Source organism: Cherax quadricarinatus, chromosome 45 (assembly GCF_038502225.1).
Source record: "Cherax quadricarinatus isolate ZL_2023a chromosome 45, ASM3850222v1, whole genome shotgun sequence".
NCBI classification, from domain to species: Eukaryota; Metazoa; Arthropoda; class Malacostraca; order Decapoda; family Parastacidae; genus Cherax; species Cherax quadricarinatus.
The window spans coordinates 20,429,806-20,449,805 of record NC_091336.1 but is presented as its reverse complement, the minus strand read 5'-3'; the positions used below and the strand labels follow the sequence as shown (position 1 = coordinate 20,449,805).

The 20,000-nt window shown below is 38.9% G+C and overlaps 1 protein-coding gene and 1 non-coding gene across 2 annotated transcripts in view; both read left to right on the top strand.

The window, feature by feature from the left end:
• The window catches only part of LOC128694944 (uncharacterized), a 409,169-nt gene that overhangs the window by 128,269 nt on the left and 260,900 nt on the right, over positions 1-20,000 (top strand). Inside the window, exon 2 of the mRNA XM_070094354.1 lies at positions 15,305-15,399. The gene's annotated coding sequence lies outside the window, so the exon portion shown is untranslated. The remainder of the gene's footprint in view (positions 1-15,304; positions 15,400-20,000) is intronic.
• TRNAN-GUU (transfer RNA asparagine (anticodon GUU)) lies at positions 2,041-2,114 on the top strand. Its single transcript has one exon. It is a non-coding gene; the product is annotated as a tRNA-Asn (tRNA).

Here is a 20,000-nt window from a genome sequence, read left to right as displayed (position 1 = left end):
CAGATATGATATTCTCAAGAGAAGTACACGGATAGCATAAAGAAAACTTGCGAGTTTACGTTTTGTAATAAATGTTATACAATAACAAGAGTTTGTAGGTATTGGATGCCATATACTCGTCCGACACAGCAATACCATAGAGCTGAGGTAAGATAACAAGTCTAAATATAGCAGATGATCTTGTTGAGGATATCTGCTGAGAGAGGCCGATTTTCTTACCAGATATAATATGTACTCGTATAGTGACTCAAGAGAAAATATATGGAATAATAATAAATACTATATTTCTAGCAAGACACAAAGTATATTGGAAAAAACTGAATTAGAGACACAGTCACGAAATGAATACGAGTGGTGTATTGGCAACAATAGTGAACAACAAAGAGACGTTGCAAAACAAGTATTCATTCTGGCAACATATCGTTTTATGCAGAGCTTTATCAATTCACTATTCGATAAAACTCTACACAGTGCAACACAACTGTTGCAACTAAAGCTTGCACAGAAGCGTCTACCTTTTCCTCACAATCGCAGTAGGAGGAGCCATGGTTGTAAGTGATGAATATCATAGCCCAACAGCCAACAGAAAGAGACTGAAAGAGAAGAGCAAGAACAACAGCAAGGATATGACAGATGGTATTGAGAATATGTCAGGGAGCCTTTAGGTCAGTGAAAGACCAAGAAAATATTACTGATTATTTGAAACGTTTGCTATAGGAAAACAGACTAGACCTTGGAACTACATGGAAAACAATCACGTGTAGGTCATTGTTTATGGAGGCGGAAAATGGTACCTCTATGTCATAACATATGAAAGCCTCGACGAGAGAGGAGGGTAAGAGCCACTAAGACTTGACCTTATTTTTACGTCAAGCATGTAGGATATAAAAGAAATAAACGATGGGAAGACTCTTATTGCTATTATGCAATCCTGACCTTTGGTGCCTGGTGAAAGTGAATGTGGAGAGGAGTACAGGAGGAGGAAGAGCTAAACCAGAATACAAAATAGGGAATTACACAGGGATGAGTGCCTTCCTGAATGCAGTATGCCGGGAACTGGAAATGGAATTAAAGACAACAAATGCAGCGATAGCTTTATCTAGGTTATGTCGGGTAGACGAGGAGAATCTCATTACAACTTAGAGAAAAAGGCAGTGGGAAGGAAAGGAAGAATCAGTGTTTTAATCTCATTTTTTTTAATTCGTGTAACTGTAAACCCTCATGGATCATTCAGTATAAGAATAAATGCACAAAGATAAGAGAAGCGGAGCGGCAGTTTGAAGATAAAAGATCTTCAAAGGCCTTGTTGGAACAGCGGTAAGAGCCACACCAGACGGAAGATGACTGAGTTTGAACTAATAACAAGATCAGGAAAGACTGAAAAATAAATTACGGGAAATTACAAGAGGGAATCGTGAAGAGGACAAGAGGGAGGCAAAGAGGTAGACCAAGAGGTAGACCAAGACGAAGACCAAGAGGGGAGACCAAGAGGGGAGACTAAGAGGGAAACCAAGAGGTAGACCAAGAGGGAGACTTAGACGGAGATTAGAGGGAGACCAAGGAGACCAAGAGGCCATAATTTAAACCACATGAGAAATATATGCAAGAGGAAAGTGAGAAATAATTTTGTACGACAAATTTATAAGTTGGGACAGACAGACAGACAGACACACACACACACACACACACACACACACACACACACACACACACACATTTCTTCAGCCACAGAGTAGTCAGTAAGTGGAATAGTTTGGGAAGCGATGTAGTGGAGGCAGGATCCATACATATCTTTAAGCAGAGGTATGATAAAGCTCACGGCTCAGGGAGAGTGACCTAGTAGCGATCAGTGAAGAGGCGGGGCCAGGAGCTCGGACTCGACCCCCGCAACCTCAACTAGGTGAGTACAACTAGGTGAGTACACACACACACACACACACACACACACACACACACACACACACACACACACACACTGAGCTGAGTCTCGACCCCTGCAACCACAATTAGGTGAGTACACACGCACACACACACACACATGCCTCCGTGGCACAGTTGGTTAGCGCGTTCGGCTGTTAACCGAAAGGGTGGTGGTTCGAGCCCACCCGGGGGCGCTAGTTTTCCGATATTACACTTGATCATTAATTTGTTTCAAGCAGTCCGGAACCATGTTCATGTTACGATTATCTAGTAGCGATCAGTGAAGAGGCTGGGCCAGGAGCTGTGTCTCGACCCCTGCAACCACAATTAGGTAGTACACACACACACACACTCACGATGAAACTGTGCCAGGGGCTGCGACTCGACCCCTGCAACTACAAATAGGTAAGTAAAAATAGGTGAGTGCACACATACACACACACAAAGATTTGCAACGAGACTAGTCCCGGAACTACGGGACATGTCCTACGAGGAGATTTTGATGGAACTCGACCTGACGGAACTGGAGTACAGGAGAGACAGGGGGGGAAACATGATAACGACTTATAAAATACTGAGAGGAATCGACAAGGTAGACAGAGACAGGTTGTCTCGAAGATGGGACACAACAAAAAGGGGGTCACAATTGGAAGTTGAAGACTCATATGAGATAACAGGGATGATAGAAAGTATTTCTTCAGTCATAGAGTTGTCAAGAAGTGGAATAATCTGGAAAGTGAGGTAGTGGAGGCAGGTACCATACATAGCTTTACGAATAGGTACGATAAATCTCATGGAGCAGGGAGAGAGTGGGTCTAGTGGCGACCAGTGAAGAGGCGGGACCAGAAGCTGTGACTCGACCCCCTGCAACCACAATTAGGTGAGTACACACACACACACACACACACACACACACACACGACACTGGAGGACAGGAGAGATAGGGGGGACATGATAACGACATACAAAATACTAAGAGGAATTGACAAGGTGGACAAAGACAGGATGTTCCAGAGATTGGACACAGTAACAAGGGGACACAGTTGGAAGTTGAAGACACAGATGAATCACAGGGATGTTAGGAAGTATTTCTTCAGCCACAGAGTAGTCAGTAAGTGGAATAGTTTGGGAAGCGATGTAGTGGAGGCAGGATCCATACATAGCTTTAAGCAGAGGTATGATAAAGCTCACGGTTCAGGGAGAGTGACCTAGTAGCGATCAGTGAAGAGGAGGGGCCAGGAGCTCGGACTCGACCCCTGCAACCTCAACTAGGTGAGTACTACTAGGTGATTACACACACACACACACACACACACACACACACACACACACACACACACACACACACACACACACACACACACATACACACACACACATTACGAAAACAATAGAAAAACAAAATAGCAAGTAACTTTTCACAACTGTTTTGCGTAAAGTCGGTCTGCATTGTAATTCTTTTTATTACGCGTCTCTTATTATGAATATTTAGCGTGCTTTGAGCAATTTGCATATAATTTACGATTTGCGCAGGTAGAAAATACTGTGCAAATATGATATAATGTTTTATTGTGCAGTGTGATAGTATCATTATACCCAGGATAATGATGATTCATTGTCCAGGTTATCAAGACGAAAAAATACGGCTAATTAGGGATTATAGAAGAAATTTTTAAGTTGATTATCGAGATAATGAGTAGTTTAAATTCGTGTCGAAGCCCCTTCCTTGAGATGACTAGATGAGAAGGGCTCTTGATCCAGGGAAGGTGAGTTGCCTTTTTTAAGGTCAAGCTTGATCGCCTCTTTAAGTCGTTGCGTTGTGATTGTATTGTTTTAGTTGTATTGTTATAGTTATTTTGTTAACTCCCCAGTACATGTGTGGCCCCTTACGGGTCTAGCTTTCTCTGCTATGAATATCATTTGTAATCACGTCTCTGAGAGGTAATGGGTTCAGTCCCTGGGAGGATGATAGTCTCCCCATCGTAGGAGAATAGCCCCTGCCTCGTAGGATAGTCTCTCCCTAACAGGAGGATAGCCCTTGTTTCGTAGGATATTCTCTACCTCGTAGGAGGATAGCCTCTGCCTCGTAGGATAGCCTCTCCTTTGTAGGAGGATAGCCCCTGCCTCGTAGGATAGTCTCTCCTTTGTAGGAGGATAGCCCCTGCCTCGTGGGATAGTCTCTCCCTCGTAGGAGGATAGCGCCTGCCTTGTTGGATAGTCTCTCCCTCGTTAGAGGATAGCCCCTGCCTCGTAGGATAGTCTCTCCTTTGTAGGAGGATAGCCCCTGCCTCGTAGGATAGTCTCTCCCTCGTAGGAGGATAGCGCCTGCCTTATTGGATAGTCTCTCCCTCGTACGAGGATAGCCTCTGCCTCGTAGGATAGTCTCCCCCTTGTAGGAGGATAGTCTCTCCCTCGTAGGAGGATAGTCCATCGTAGAAGGATGGAGTCGCCCTCTAGGGAGGAATGATGAATATTGTGATGAGTGAAAGTTGAATATTGTTGCTAGGTAAATGATGAATTTTGTTGTGAGTGAATGATGAATATTGTGATAAGAGAGTGACGAATATTGTGGTGAGAGAATGATGAATATTGTGTGAATGAATAATGAATATTGTAGTGAGTGAATTATGAATATTGATTAATAATTATTATCGCACATTCATTAGCCCGTACGGGTTTTGTGCCTTCCCGTATATAAAATTCTCTTCTTTTTTCGTGTTAAAGTGTCTCTTTCATTCGTTGTCTCCTGCCTTCATTCCCCTCCACTCCATTTCCTGTCTATTTTCAATTATTTTTCAGCACTCTCCCTTATCTCCTTTTTTTGTGTTTCCGTTTGTTCTCTTATCACGTCTGTCTTCACCTGTTTCATCACTTTCTCTCTCTCTCTCTCTCTCTCTCTCTCTCTCTCTCTCTCTCTCTCTCTCTCTCTCTCTCTCTCTCTCTCTCTCTCTCTCTCTCTCTCTCTCTCTCTCTCTCTCTCTCTCACTCTTAGTTTACTGACGCTTTCCAGCTCTATTGTTTATTGTTTTCGTCTCTCTCTCTCTCTCTTTCACTCTCTTTCTCGTCTCCCCACTTCTATCCTCCCTTTCTCCTTTATCTCCATTTATATCCATAACCTTTCACTATTCCTCTGTCCCCTAAATCTAACTCTCTCCCTTTAATCCTTTAATCCATCTCTTCCTTCTCTCCATTTCTCCCCTCACCTCTTTCATCCTCTTCGTTACTTTCTTACAAATTCAACTTGAGTGTTGCCTTCACACTTTTTTCTACACTGGCTTCATCTCCGTTTTTAACATTGCAATTATATGCAATATTGACATGTAGATGAGAAGGACGTATGTGCAGCATCTGAGTTTCTTTTTTCTTTCCAGACTTTTCGCCTAGAGAGGAGGCGAGAAAGCTTGGGTCTTACTCACCTTTATTTTTCTTCTTGCTTTATTCCTCTCACAGTCTTTCACTATTCAACCTCTTCTCCAGATCTCCTATTTCTCTTGTCATTTTGTGATCTTCTCCACCCTCCTCTACGTTCTGTTGCCGATTCTTCCATTTCCTCATCTCCATATCATTTCCCCCACCCCTTTCTTCCTTATTTCACACAACTCTTTTTTCCTCTCTTCCCGAGTCTTCCTTCCTTCTCTTCCTCTTCCTCTGCCCCTTCTCCCTCAGTCATTTCTACTCCTTCCTTCCTCATTTCACACAATCCCTTCTCTTCTTCTTTCCTCTTCCCTCATGTACTCTATCCTCTTCCCGAGTCTTCCTTCCCTTTCTTCTTCACCCCCTGCCCCTTCTCCCTCAATCATTCCCCCAACTCCCTCTCCCCAGGATCACTGGCGTGAGTGCACTAATCCAGGAATTAATCGAAGTTGATGGCAAGTAAACAGGGCAACGCATACCATGAATGTGTATCACAGGAGCCTCAATCACTATCAGTGTTTACTGGGATTATACCTTCACCACAGCCTTGACCGCTGAGCAGAACCTTGTCACAGCCTCAGATGTTGTGATGAACGTTGTCACAGCCTCAGACGCTGTGATGAACGTTGTCACAGCCTCAGATGTTGTGATGAACATTGTCACAGCATCAGACACTGTGCGGAATATTGTTGCAGCGTTAAATGCTGTGATGAACGTTGTCACAGCCTCAGATGCTGTGATGAGCCATGTCAGAGCCTCAGATGCTGTAATGAACGTTGTCACAGCCTCAGACGCTGTGATAAACGTTGTCACAGCCTCAGACGCTGTGATGAAATTTGTCATAGCCTCAGATGCTGTGATGAACGTTGTCACAGCCTCAGACGCTGTGATGAACATTGTCATAGCCTCAGATGCTGTGATGAACGTTGTCACAGCCTCAGATGCTGTGATGAATGTTCTCACAGCATCAGACACTGTGCAGAATATTGTTGCAGCGTTAAATGTTGTGATGAACGTTGTCACTATTTCGAATGCTGTGTTGAATGATATTTCAGCCTGAGATACTGTTGGGAATGTTGTCACAGCTTCGACTGCTGTGTTAAATGTTGCTACAGCCTAAGACGCTGAGAAGACCGTCGTCACAGCTTTCAACGCTGTAATTAATAATGTCACATCGTTTAAGGTTGCGTTAATCAATTTCACAGGCTGAAGTGCTGTGTTTGAAGATCAAATAATTTTCATTCCACGTGTCCTCTTTTCTTCCGCCTACTTAGCTCCTCTCTCTCTCTCTCCTTCCCTTCCCGCTCTTCATCAACTCCTCACACTCTTCACATCAACACCCCGTCCCTTTTCGTCTCGAGTGTTATTCCCTTGGTCAGCCTTAAATACCAAAGATATACAGCATTATCTGCAAACATTAGCGTCATCTTGCCATCTCAAAGACCTTTTCATCAAAATTCTCTTCAGTTATGTATATTCTCGTCCTGCTTTCCAGCTTAATTAAGCAATGAGCGTGAGGACCCCAACGGTGTAAGAGTCTACGTAATGCCCTGCGCTGCGCTCTGCACAGAGTGAAACGTTCTCAATGAAAACTTGTTTGTTTTTTATGGCTTATAACTGTGTCTTCAAACGAAATCTTATCCTGTCTAGACTTGCTTGTGTCTGTGTCTTCATACGAAATCTCATCCTGTCTAGACTTGCTTGTGCCTGTGTCTTCATACGAAATCTCATCCTATCTAGACTTGCTTGTGTCTGTGTCTTCGTACGAAATCTTATCCTGTCTAGACTTGCTTGTGTCTGTGTCTTCATACGAAACCTCATCCAGTCTAGACTTGCTTGTGCCTGTGTCTTCATACGAAATCTCATCCTATCTAGACTTGCTTGTGTCTGTGTCTTCGTACGAAATCTTATCCTGTCTAGACTTGCTTGTGTCTGTGTCTCCATACGAAACCTCATCCAGTCTAGACTTGCTTGTGCCTGTGTCTTCATACGAAATCTCATCCTATCTAGACTTGCTTGTGTCTGTGTCTTCGTGCGAAATCTTATCCTGTCTAGACTTGCTTGTGTCTGTGTCTTCATACGAAATCTCGTCCAGTCTAGACTTGCTTGTGCCTGTGTCTTCATACGAAATCTCATCCTATCTAGACTTGCTTGTGTCTGTGTCTTCGTACGAAATCTTATCCTGTCTAGACTTGCTTGTGTCTGTGTCTCCATACGAAATCTTATCCTGTCTAGACTTGCTTGTGTCTGTGTCTTCGTACGAAATCTCATCCTGTCTAGACTTGCTTGTGGCTGTGTCTTCGTACGAAATCTCATCCTGTCTAGACTTGCTTGTGTCTGTGTCTTCATACGAAATCTCGTCCAGTCTAGACTTGCTTGTGCCTGTGTCTTCATACGAAATCTCATCCTATCTAGACTTGCTTGTGTCTGTGTCTTCGTACGAAATCTTATCCTGTCTAGACTTGCTTGTGTCTGTGTCTCCATACGAAATCTTATCCTGTCTAGACTTGCTTGTGTCTGTGTCTTCGTACGAAATCTCATCCTGTCTAGACTTGCTTGTGTCTGTGTCTTCGTACGAAATCTCATCCTGTCTAGACTTGCTTGTGTCTGTGTCTTCATACGAAATCTTATCCTGTCTAGACTTGCTTGTGTCTGTGTCTTCATACGAAATCTCATCCTGTCTAGACTTGCTTGTGCCTGTGTCTTCATACTAAACCTCATCCTGTTTAGACTTAATCAGCGAATAATTTTCTCAGTCGTTGTGTGACGCGTGTCTTCTGATGTTGGATTCCTCTGCTCAGATCGCTTTCTGCATCACTTGTCATATGTTTGGTCGCTATAGAAGGGTTCTCTTCTAGTGACATTGGCTGTCAAGAGTGGTCGCTTTTACATTTTTTCTACATCGGCTTTCCAGGAATCACCTGTATGTATTATTAAAAGAAATCAAATAAAAATCGATATTAGATTTATAGGAAATGGATGCGTGTATGTGTGTGTGTTTGTGTGTTTGTGTTTGTGTGTGTGTTTGTTTGTGTGTGTGTGTGTGTGTGTGTGTGTGTGTGTGTGTGTGTGTGTGTGTGTGTGTGTGTGTGTGTGTAAGGGAGGGACTTCAGGATCCTAGGGAATTGGAGGTAATCAGGTTTGATGCGAGGAAGGGAATTGTGGCCCCACTTCCTCGGATCAGGAACTCTTCAAAAGCATCATTTCCTCCCTCTTGAAAAGTCTATACGTCATGAAAACTTCAGGAATTGCATTTTTTTTTTGTCTTCTACGTTAGCTATTTTCCATTATTGTTCAGCCTTTTTCGTCAAATTTCAACTGGTCACATGTTCTGCATGTCGTCCACTGCATACATAATTCTTATAATTTTTTTCTATCAAGGCTTCAGCTTTTATGCACATTATATTTTGTATATGTTCACTCTGACCTTTTATCATTTTCACTCATGAAAAAAGAAAGCTTTTATTTTTGAGTTCCCCACAACTTCAACAGTGGCAGAGTACTAAATGTATAAAAAAATTCCCTGTTTTTACAGTTTCAGACGATAGGTGTTAACAAAATCAAATGCATCATTTTGATAAATAGTCTCAGTAATGTGGCTGGAACAATTTTCAACTAATTCACAATTTTACGAGGGAAAACTATTGTGTAGATGCGTGTAGACCATTGTCACGTCATATAAAAATTTCTCTCCGAATCGTAAGTCATCAATTATGCTGAAATGAATTTCACAACACAATTAAAGTAAGAAGCTGTGTTAGCCTTGACCGACAGGAGAGTGTGAGGGAGATAAACCTGAAGATATGAACTAAGTCATCAGTACAGAGAGCTCGGCTAAAATGTTGCATGACATTTAGTAAGTCAGTGATTTAAAAGAAGAAGAGAAGAGAGCCCAGGATGCCACCTTGAGGCACAACTAACTTACCATCTCTATCATCTAGGTCACGACTCGACAGAATCCTTGAAAGAAATTTTTCGCAATCTTTACCTTCTCGGTACATAGTTTATTACCTCATTCTTTGTAATATGTATATATATATATATATATATATATATATATATATATATATATATATATATATATATATATATATATATGTATATATATATATATATATATATATATATATATATATATATATATATATATATATATATATATATATATATATATATATATATATATATTATAACCGAATAATCTCATTTTTATACACTCCGAACATTATCAAAAAATACCATTTCTTTTATAATGCCGCAACCATTAGTGAAATGGGATGTATTTCCATATTGAAAACCCAGCACTGTGTGTGTGTGTGTGTACATATATGTATGTGTTTGTTGATTAGTAGTAGTAGTAGTTATAAATTAGTTGTGAAGTTTCCATTTATTATGACATATGTATGAGAGAAATCCGATACAAGAGTTGGTGAGCAGACAAACGTCCATTTAGTAAACAAATGTTGCGTCATAAAACTTAACAGACTTTTCTCACGCCATGATAATAAGGTTTGACTGTATTGTGCTGACTTGAGTATTACTGTTGGATATTTATTAAACTCCTCTCTCTCTCTCTCTCTCTCTCTTTTTACACAGGGTTTGACAAGGCTAAGGATCCCTAGCTTTATTGACAAGCTAAGAGCTGTTACCTACATCAGCTCTCTCTCTCTCTCTCTCAATATATATATATATATATATATATATATATATATATATATATATATATATATATATATATATATATATATATATATATATATATTATATATATATAAATATATATATAAATATATATATATATATATATATATATATATATATATATATAAATATATATATAATATATATATATATATATATATATATATATATATATATATATATATATATATATATATATATATATATATATATATATATATATAATCGTTTCCTTCGATTCGTTTTTCATTATAATTTGTGAGATGATTGTTCATCATAATCTTTAAATACGCAGAGCGTCTCAGTTGACCTTCAACACAATTTTACGTGGTAGAACATCAGGTTTACAATTATGCTGCCACAGAGAGAGTCCTCGCCACATCTTACTTTTTATACCTGAATCCTGGATAAAGGCTCTCCTGAACCCCCCCCTCTCCTCTTTTCTGGGATCGAAATTGCTTAACTCCCATTCCTTATGCCTTTTATGACCTCTGAATATGTAAGACTTATCTATAAATATAATAACAACTAATAATTCATTAATTGAAACTCACTCGCAATACCTTTTCCGTGTATTATTCTTTATGGAATAAATAACTGTCGCTTCAGAGTATATTTTTTTTAATAACTTTTGTTTATTACACAAATAACGTCGTCATTTCTTTCTCCTATGTGCGGTTTATGTGTCTATTGTTCCATTCACGTATTGTGCTTTTTTTATTTTTCTGTTTTCCTCTACTGTTTAGTTAATATTTTGTAATCTTTGTCAGTGGCTGTAAATAGATCGGATTCAGCACAGCTTTAGCTGCTGTTATTTACTTTAAGCTTAAAACTACAGGTTCAGAATTATATAACAAGCTTTATTCTTAGCACACTATGGATAAGCTTTAAATTTAATTTTATCTGAGATTTGTGTAAGATTTACTTGTATAAGACTTTTGTTATTGGCGAATATAGTTCAGATGCTAAGAGTATTTGCACACATTCTTGTTCAGATGGCACAGGTGTTTCTTTAGATGGCATTGGCATTTGTTCAGACGCAATCGGTACTTATTTAAGTATGTCAGCTACTTGTTCAGATGCCACAAGTATTTGTTCACACCCTGCAAGTTATTCTGATGCTATAATTTCTTGTTCAGATGCTGTATGTTCTTATTCAGAGAAGTTTTTTTGAATGATGATATAATAATAATAATAATAATAATAATAATAATAATAATAATAATAATAGTAATAATAATAATAATAATAATAATAATAATAATAATAATAATAATAATAATAATAATAATTATTATTATTATTATTATTATTATTATTATTATTATTATTATTATTATTTTTTTTTATAATATGGAAGCACTAATTCCGTATGGGTCGTAAAGCTCATGTGAGATAGGAAGCACTTAGGTATGATCTGGAGAAAAGGGAGGGTAGCTCCAGATCCTTGAATCAAGAACCCTTCACTACTTCCAGACTCTTCCTTAAAGGGCCTCAAGCAGATTACCATTATTCTTTTTAACGACGTTGTAAAACAATGTTAAACGATCTTATTTTGAGATAAAGATTTGAGGAACATTGAGAATTTTTCTGTGTATTTTAACTTCTGATTGTCTGTATTTTTCCCTGTTTTTCTTCGCGTTGGTCCTCTGCTTCCGCTTTTGTATGCCTGCTTGGCTGTTTGCCTTCTGCCTGCATGCCTGCTAGTCTGTCTGAATGCTGGAAATGCTGCTTGCTGTCTCACCCTGTCTGCATACATGAAATAATGCTAGACAGCCTACCTGTCTCTCATTCTGTCTACCTTACTGTCTCACCCTGTCTGCATGCATGAAATATCGCTGGAAAATATGTGTCAACCTGTCTCTCAGTCTGTCTATCTTACTGTCTCACCCTGTCTGCATGCTTGAAATATTGCTAGTGAATGTGTGTCTACCTGTCTCTCATTCTGTCTACCTGTCCTCACCCTGTCTGTCCTAAATAACGTCAACACTCACATCCCTAATAACATAATCTCATTCTACAGTATTTGTTATAATACATCCCTCTTATCAACTTATATCGCTATGTATCATCCAGGACCAACGAGCTCATCTCTCGTTGACTTGAGTAATCACCAGGTACAGTAATTACAAGCAAATACAACGAGCACTGATAATTTCCTGGGTGTATAGCGCTAATGTATTTTCACATCTCCGCATTAATATTATTTACGTGTGTTGTAAATTTCTGTATCAACATCAAGAGAATTACTAATTATTTGTATTTTAAATTATTAGATGATGCGAGTGTGTAATTATGATTTTTTTTGTATTTCATATCGTGAGTTTTTATTTATATGATGAAAAAGGGAATAGAGGAAGGGACGGATAACGAGGATTGGGAATAGGAGATGGAGGTGAGGAAAGGAAAATGGGGATGGGAGGAGAGAGGGAAGGTGAAGGAGAAGGACAATGGATTAAGAAGGGTGAAGAGAAGTGGGAGGGAGGAAGTAGGGAGACTCAGAGAGAAGGGTGGAAGGAGGGAGTCAGAGAGATGCGGGAGGAGGGGAGAGGAGACGTACAGATTACAGGAGTAGGGGGGAAGTTGAGAGAGGTAAAGGGGGAGTGAGAGGTATGAGGGGATAGGAAATAAGTGGGATGGAAAATATAAAAGGAAAAAGGGGAGAAGGGTGAGGTGAAAAGACTAGCCACTATTAAGTTTTAACTTTCTAATGACGATTAATCATAAAAAAAGAATTCAATAGACATGTGTTCCTCCCACTGTTTGACATGTGTTTGATTCAAGTTAATGAATCAAACACATGTCAGACACCTGAGTACCTATATTTTAAAAATTTCTAATATGTCTACCTAACCAACGACTTTTATAATGCTATACAGAGATAACATTTTGGAAGATGAAGTACTCAGTCCCTCTACCTTGTAAGCGTTCAATCCCTTAACCTTTAACAATATGAAGCAGAACCAGGAAGATGGTTACTTATACATTGGATGGTGTAGCAGTTGAATGTAAAGTCACAGAAGGGCGTGACTCCTTAGTGGAAGACTGACACCGAGGAAGTGGGTCAGAGGTTAGTAATAGAGTTGTAGAAAGTACACACTGTACCAAAATTACATCATGTTGTTCTGTCAGACAAGTAGGCACAGCTTCTACTCGTGGGTCCCGCCCACTTGTAATAATGCCTTCAACTGCTGCACTTATCTTCTGACTCCAGTAAGTAGGTATCTATCTTTCTGCCTCTGCTTCAGACTGATCAATGCTACGGGACTGAATGCCAATGCCAACCGAGTCTGAAAGACTGATTACCTTATCTTCCTTTCTTGCCAGTTTAAAAAATCACTGCACAGAACTGAAAAAGCCACTGGTTGGAGAAACGTCTTAAAAATACCTAGGCATGCGTTGTACAGGTGGTCGAGGAGGTTGAATTTTCCACTGACTAACCCTACATGTTAGTTTGAATAGCAGGAAAGCTGCTACTAGGTTGAGAAGCCTACGATAACTTATTGGCCTTCAGTACTTGTTATCTTCACGGTAAAGTAACTATTTCCTGGTCGATAAAACTGAATATCTCATTGAGTTACTATCCAGTTAGAGCTTAACATTAACCACAAATAAGCAAATTAAAAAAATGGCCTCTCTGCCATGCATCAAGGAGGTTGAGGAAAAAAGAAAACGTTGAAATCTTAATGTTTTACACTCCTGGTGTGAGAACAGACAATATTTTCTCTATTGTAACATTGTTTCGTTGTTATCTTAGCTTTCCACTCGATAATATATTCGCAAAATACTTAATAAGATGAATATCTGTGTATTTATGCTGAGTTCACTTTAATTCGTAAGTATATTGAGGTATTTTCAATTTTTGTCTATGTTCAAGAGCAAACAAATCACATTACGCGTCCAATACACGTCAACTTTTGGATCTAATACATATTCACAAAGATACTGATATTATTTATTCAATTATTACAATATTGCATGTGAAAAAAAAATTCTTTGTGTGAATAAAAAAATCAAAATGGAATTCATGTATAAAGCCTGGGAACATAATTAATGAATAGAGAAAATGATAGTTTAATGCTAGAAATGTTTGCACTGTTTATTCTGGACCCTACTTTGAAATTGGAATATTTAAAAATTTGTTTGAAATTGGCCAAATTACCATTTCTGATCACTTTATTAGATAGCTGAACCAGCTGATTGAGCTATTTCTTGTGCTCAGTCGATAAAATGGAAGGCAAACCAGCGAAATAGCTAATAATCTGGTCGACTGGAAGAATGTAATTGGCCTATAATAAGACTCAAAGTGAGAAAAATCGCCGATGCGTTAATATTGCTGACACAGCAAAATTCGCGATAGCGTAATTTCGTCAATTTTCCATCAAATTTCGTACTTCATGTTTTATTACCTTTAGATCAATATTCTCTAGCATTTCATAACAAAAAAATATTTTGTTTTTGAAAATTCTGGCACTCTGTGGACTGGTTTCAGGTCAGGGTTGTAGACACCTCAAAGGGTTAAGACCCTTTGGTTAATGGATGGTTAATGGGGCTTTGAGCCCCATTAACCAACGAACGACATAGTAGTCCTCCTTGACTGTCTTTTCTCGTAGCCTAACAGCCATTTGACTTTTTCTTCATCATTTGACTTTCCACCTTATTTGGATTTTCTTACATTTGATTTTTTCACTTCCTTTGACTTTCTTCTTGAGAGCTTTATATCCAGCTCAAGAGCATTTTGAGAGGCCTTTTGCTTATCCATAGGCTCTTGCGCTTCCGTTCACATGAGGGCGCACAAATAAGCCAGCCTCTTCGGCGGCAAAAACTAAAATCCTCGATACCTGTAAAACGTTCTTCAACTTAGGAATTGGAACTACTCTTCCTTGCATCAAACTTGCTTACCTTCCATTCCCACAGGCGGTGCATGAACCCTACGGGCCTAGTGCTTCTCCGTGATTATAATGGTACTCTGGCTTCCTCTTGTTTGAAAAATAAGAGAACTTTTCAGAATTTTCTTTCCACGGCTCCTCTCCTCCATTGTAACTACATCTATAATATTTTTCTTTTTTTTACACAGGGTTTGGCAAGGTTAGGCTAAGGATCCCTAGCTTTATTGACAAGCTATTTACAACTTAAGGATTCCTAACAGCTAAGAGCTGTTATCTACATCAGCTTATTTGAAAATTCTTCCATCATAATGAAGGTGACCTCGACTAACCACTTAAATCATAACCTCGGTGATTAAATGTTTACCTTTTTTCTTCCTCAGCAATGGTGACCTCGCCCTGGAATAACCTTTTGGTGACGTCATCATCATCTGTCTGTTTTCTCTGCTGCTGACCGTCTGCTTCACAGCTTTCGAAGGTGAGCTCTAGCAGGAAAGCAGAGAAAAATGGACGGCATTTCGGTCCGTTCTGCACCGTTATCAAGTGGAGAGTTACTTCATAATGATCCAGAACGGACAGTAACTTCGTTTAAAATTTATTGAAATTGTTCTGACTACAGTATTTTGGGATCTTATTTTTTTAAGGGAATATTTTTTTTTGGAGAGAGAGCGAGAGAGAGAGAGAGAGAGAGAGAGAGAGAGAGAGAGAGAGAGAGAGAGAGAGAGAGAGAGAGAGAGAGAGAGAGAGAGAGAGGAAGGGAGAGAGAGAGAGAGAGAGTTGAAGTAAACTTAGAAAAATGTGCTAAGTTAATTAAGATACTGAGGAAACATTTCGCCACTAATGACGTCCTCGGTCCTGACTGAAGAGTGTATATAATTGGTACAGAGAACCTACAGGTTGATGAATTAGACACTTGTACAACACTTGAGCATCTCTAGTGCGGAAAAAAAGTCTCACAATGGAAAAGTCCACAATGGAAATAAATGGTATAAAATACCAGCACAATGGAAATATAAACGCTTATGTTGTGATTTGATAAAGCCCACTGCGTGGGCGAAACGTTTCCTCGATAAAATATCCAAATACTTCACACGTCTTCCTTCGTATTAGTTCGTACTTAACACCAGATTTTATCCTAGGAGCAAAGCTCTTTAAAATAAGGTCACAGTGTGTTTTAAGGACTAGTCTATGGCAAGAGTAAAATGAAAAGGTCTTCAGAATGACCTGGATGGGATGGTCTTAAGTAAGAGGAATAATATTTTGCAATAGCAAGGAAGGAAAAAATTTTGGGAGTAGCGCATATTCGCTGAAGAAATATGTAAGTGAGAGGAAGTTGTTTAGATGTTGGGAGAGAAAGAAGGAGAGGAAAGAGGTCATCATCTGGAACATAGGATCACAGGAAAAAACTTTGGGAGGGTTATTAAAAATGGCATAGTAAAGTATCACTAGAAAACCGTAATAACACAATTGTAAACAAAGTAAGTTTGCAGTATGGTTATTATGATTTCGTGAGTCATGATGATGGCTTTGAGGGGACATGAGCTAGAGTTCATCATAGCCACGTTGGCGGGAGATTCATCTGTAAAAACTTGCATTTGTGGTCACAGTGGTGGCTTATGCTAACCTCCCTGTGGTATATAAATATACCTAGTAGGGTGAATTTTATTGTAGCCAGCTGGTCCAGTGGCTTACGCACTGTCCAAGTATTTTACGACTCACTTGCCACGGGTTCTAACTCCACCCGTACCGTGATTTATCACAAGAGAATTTGCAATGTAGGGAATAAAGGCGAGAACAAATACATTGCAGGCTGGCAAACTTTTCTGGTCTGGCGATTAAAAAAAACTGGAGAGGCGGAGGTGGAGCAGACACAAGAAGGTTAGAGAGGAGAGGTGTGCCTGGAATAATAAAAATATTTAGGGCTGAGTCAGACACGAACGAGAACGAGAGAGAGAGAGAGAGAGAGAGAGAGAGAGAGAGAGAGAGAGAGAGAGAGAGAGAGAGAGAGAGAGAGAGAGAGAGAGAGAGAGAGGACAAATAGGGACCAGGCAGAGGCAGAGCATATTCCTCTCTCTCTGGGCAGGATATCAAACATCATTACATACCAGGTAGCGCTAGTCAAACACACACACACACACATACACACACACACACACAGACCAGCCTTCCTCTCCATATTCAACTCTCACGACTCCAACTCCAGGACGCTTCCACTCCATACCTAGTTAACTTTAGTTTTTTTCTTCATAATAATAGTAGAAATATACTCGTAGGGAATATTGCAGAAAGTCGTTTCTGTCTGCTTTTGTGTTTTTGTCTGCATTCTCCTGTTTGATACTTTTTTTTGTTTGCTTTTCTCTGTTTGTTATTTTTTCTACCTTCGTCTGTTTTATATTATTTGCTTACCTTCCTCCTTTTGCTAGTATTTCTATGTCTAGCTTCATTTGTTTTTTAGTATTTTTGTGTCTAGCTTCACCTGTTTACTAGGATTTCTCTTTCTAGTTTCATACGTTTGCTGGTATTACTGTTTCTAGGTAAACCTGTTTGCTAGTATTACTGCGCCTAGCTTTACCTGTTGGCTATTATTATTGCGCCTAGCTTCACCTTTTGCTAGCATTTGTCTTACTGGTCTGTGAAACACAGCGACATAAACTGTTGATACTCTCTGATTTGAGGCTCCAGACCTGAATAATAAGCCATCATAGTCTTACTAGTTAGCAAAGAGACAAAGCCCGTGTTAAGACCATTTTGGTCTTGCTGGACTTGAAGCCGTTGAACCTGATTTAAGGCACCACTCTGGTCTGTGGTTTTGGAGCTGTATGTCAAGGTTGTCATGATCTTGTTGGTAAATTAGACATTGGAATCTAGTTGAAGACCATTTGATCTTACTGGTCTGTGAAATCTGTGAAACGGAAACAGACCAGTGAAACAAGCCAGTAAGACTCACTCTACATATCTTCCTATTGTACGTCCCTTCTACCAACTTGTATTTTTTTTGTCTATGTTTGTCTGTTTGCTTGTGGTTCATTGTTTACATTTGTTTGCTAGTATTTATTTTGCCTAACTTTCCCTATTTGTTGGTTTATCGAAATAGTTTTATATGTCTAACGCTGCCCCGTGTTAATTAAGGCACGAGATAGTGCTTAAATATTTGCCTTTGTTAACTAAGGGATGAGAAGACATTTTCAAGGGTTTGCTCTTGTTATTTAAGGTAAGATATTTCATAAAAATGCCCCTAAAAAAGACTCTTTAAAGAAAGCCTTAAAAATGATTTCCCTGAAAAAAAAAAAAAAAAAAACAGAGATTTCTAAATTTTTCCCATGTAAAGTTCTTCAGTTATTATCTTCCTGAGTTCCTAATGTATAGTCCAAGTCGAACCGAAACGTCGTATAAAGTTCAGTCTCCTACACATGTGCGGGTTATTTGTGTATTATCTCACTGTATATAAATGCAACATAAGGTTTTAGAAGCTTCTTTCCTCTGTTAAGGCAACAAACATCCCATGAAACTCATTCCCCTGTAAAACAACAGACATCATATGTAAATTCTTCCCCTGGCAAGGCAACAGATATCCCATAAAAATGGTTCCCCCTGTTAAAGTAACAGATGTCCCCTTCAAAACAGCCTTCCATAAAAATTAAAGAATGAAAATCATAACCTAAAGCAAGTTATTTCTTTAATTAGTAAAAAAAAAAGAAAAGTAACTCCTTTAAAAATCTATTCTGATTTTTAAATAAAGAAAAATATAAACTGCAGTGACCAAGGTTTTTATTAATTAGGACAACAGAAGTGTTTTCAGATCATGTATCTCCGTAAATTAGGGAAACAAGATTTAGTTTCATTACTTTCGTAACGAAAATAAATCTGGTGGTTCTTTTAATAAAAACAATAGGAACTATTATCAAGCTTCAGTCCCTGCTAAACAAGACAACAGAGTCTCTGTATAATTCTTTCTGTTAACCCTTAAACGGCCCAAACAGATCGACGTTCAAATTCGTAGTGCTACAAAAGTAGATCTACTTTTTTTTACATATTTTCAAATGTAACAAAAAAATGTAGATAAAAGTTTTTTTTATACGTTTTCAAATATAAAACAAAAAAAAAATCTACATTTTTTTACGTACTTTCAGATGTTGAAAAAACGTATATATACGTTTCGACCATTTAAGGGTTAATATAGTCGACAAAAGCTGTTTAAATACTTGTTTTCAAGTGACTTTTGTTTTATTAATTTACCTAAGTGCTTGGATCACTGCACATTAACGTCTCTGTTGCTCTTAATCTAGCAAAAGGAAATGTCACAGATATGCTTCCATTCCTGCTAATTAACGCAACAGAACTCTCATAAAAGCTTGGCTTGCTGTTAATTAAGGCAACAGAAGCTTGTCTCCTAGCTAATTAAGAAAATATTGTACAAACTTGCCTAATTAGTTGTGCGTCCATCTGAAAGCGCGTCTTTGCTGTTGTCTCTCTTATATATATTCTGATTTAATAGCAGATTTTTCCTTCCAGTCAAGCAAGAGAAAAAAGCAAGTTTGAGCATATATATGTCTGTCACTTTTTCTGTCTGTTTCTCCTTCTGTTTTCAGCATCACTTACCGGAGTTTTTTCTTTTATGTGTGTGTTCACATACTTGCCTAGGTTGAAGGCGTTCGAGTCTTTGCCTCTCTAGTGTCCGCTTCGTAGATACACTCCCTTCCAGTTTCGTAGACCCCGTCATTCCTGCTCTTAAAACTGTGCCTAGAACCTGCCTACACCACTTCTTCGTCCAGGAAACTGGATGCTGCACTCACTCTTCGGTCCTCCATGTGTGAGGTTTGCATTCTCTGTCGTTCTGCTCTATACTTCTCAAATTTTAATACCCTTTCCATTCACCAAATATCCGGCGTTTCTGTTCATTATGGACAATTGTCAAGTCAAAACTTGGTTTTTGGCGACTTGTTCCAGGCACGGTATTGTGATTTAATTCTTCAGCCGTCCGGTTGCAGGGGTTATTTTGTAGCCTTTCTCTATGATTTGCAATTTTAATGTTTACTCGTAGTACTCGAATAAGGATGTCTAAGACTATATCTTAGGGAA